The 2140-nt window shown below is 39.7% G+C and overlaps 1 protein-coding gene across 1 annotated transcript in view; it reads left to right on the forward strand.

Annotated features, from left to right (window-relative positions):
* Window positions 1–2140, forward strand: part of VPS35L (VPS35 endosomal protein sorting factor like) — a 221075-nt gene that overhangs the window by 152811 nt on the left and 66124 nt on the right. The window lies entirely within an intron of this gene.

Below are 2140 nucleotides of genomic sequence, written 5' to 3' on the forward strand. Positions count from 1 at the left end.
AGGTTCAACTACTCATTCCCTCTGGGTAGCTGGCTGTGACCAAGAAGTGACTACAACCTTGTCCCTTGTCAGCTCTACTATACCCCTGGGAATTCTTATAGACCATACAAATGCACTTGTAGAACCACTGTCTGCCAACCCTATACATGGTCTTGGGTATACTCCCTGTCATATAGACATGTAATAGTTCAGCCTCCCCCCCATGTATCCACCCATATACCCGTGTTTGCCTTCACTGACAGCGCAGTACTGTATGTGCAAAAGGGTTCATCTTTATTGTCTGCACCTCCCATGTACCTCTCTGTGTCTTCCTCTTCCTCAGTGCCACCATGTTGATCACTCACATTTGGTACATTGCCCTTCTCTTAGCCCAAATCAATACTTACCTCTATCTCTCTAACAGTCTTCCCTCCCCTCCCCTCCCACCCCTGGTAATCAACAAAGAAAATGTCCTTTTATATATAAACTGTTCATTGACTTTTAAGATAGCAGAGTAGTACAATATTTGTCCTTCTATGATTGACTTATTTCACTCAGCATATTGTTCTCCAAGTTCATCCACATTATGCGGTGTTTTCAGATTCTACATTATTCTTTAGCGTTGCATAGTATTCCATTGTGTGTATGTACCATAGTTTGGTTATCCATTCCTCAGTCGATGGACACCTAGGTTGTTTCCATCTTTTGGCTATTGTAAATAGTGCTGCGATGAACATGGGTGTGCATATATCTGTTCTTGTCATGGCTCTCACTTCTTTAGGGTATATACCTAGTAATGGAATAGCTGGATCAAATGGTATTTCTATTTCCAACTTTTTAAGGAATTGCCATACTGCTTTCCACAATGGTTGTACCATTTTATAGTTCCACCAGCAGTGTATGAGAGTCCCAATCTCTCCACATCCTTGCCAGCATTTGTTATTTTCTGTCTTGCTGTAGCAAGATGGTATCTCATTGTTTTGATTTGCATTTCTCTCTGGTAGCATAGTGCCTACGGCACTTGACTGCTAACCAGAAGGCTGGCGGTTCAAACCTACCAGCCACTCCTCGGAAGGAAGGTTGGGCAATCCTACTTCTGTAGTGATACTGCCTCGGAAACCCAAGAAGGGGTCGCTATGAGTCGGGGCCGACTTGAGGGCAAATAACAACAACAACAACAACAATGGCTAATGATTGTGAGCATTTCTTCATATGTTTGTTGGCCGTCTGAATATCCTCCTTGGTGAAGTATCTATTCATGTCTTCTGCCTATTTTTTAATTGGATTATTTGTCTTTTTATTATTGAGGTGTTAGAGTTTTCTATAAATTCTAGAGATAAGCCCCATGTCAGATATGTCGTTGCCGAATATTTTTTCCCAATGTGTAAGTTCTCTTTTGACTCTTTAGGAGAAGTCTTTGAAAGCACATAAAAACTTAAGTTTTTGAAGGTTCACTTCATCTAGTTTCTCTTTTGCTGTTTGTGTATTTTGAGTTATGCTTGATTTGACATTTTCTTACTTATGTTTGTTCACTTGCTCATGAGTCGGAATTGCTTTGACGACAACTGTTATTTTATTATCTGATACACCTCCCTCCCCACTAGGAATGTAAGCCCTGTAAAAACAGGCAACAGTCCTCCTCATATGTTGCTAAACATGGAACTTTCTTCTAATGCTTGTTTTGGTGAGGATGATGAGTTAGCAAGAAACAAAACAATAAAACAAAAATTAATAGCCAACACCTGGAGCCTGATGACTTGCAAAATGAAAATTAGAAGTAGCTTCTTTGGATGTTAGATATTTTAAATTGTGTTAGCTGGTTCTCTCTTTAAAAACTCTGGAATGGTAGTCTCCCACTGAAGTGGGAACACCTGAGTTTGGTCTTCACCTGTAACATTAGGAACAGATTGTGAGCTTCGGATACCAGAGTTATGAAGTGTGATTAGAGGCTCTGGGAGCCTTGATATTCCTTTCCCAACTTTATAAAGTCAGGACCATGATCTTGAATGTTGTATATCACGGATAAGTTTATGCCTGGATCCACTAAAAAGCGTCATACTTTTTTTCTTTTTATTAGGATTTGGGTGAAGATTTACAGAGTAAATTCACTTTTCATACAGCAGTTCACATATACTTTGTCTCATGTCATTGACCAAAATTT

Source organism: Orycteropus afer, unplaced genomic scaffold, assembly GCF_000298275.1.
Source record: "Orycteropus afer afer isolate SDZICR_OR568_19922 unplaced genomic scaffold, OryAfe1.0 scaffold00470, whole genome shotgun sequence".
In the NCBI taxonomy this organism is placed as follows: domain Eukaryota; kingdom Metazoa; phylum Chordata; class Mammalia; order Tubulidentata; family Orycteropodidae; genus Orycteropus; species Orycteropus afer.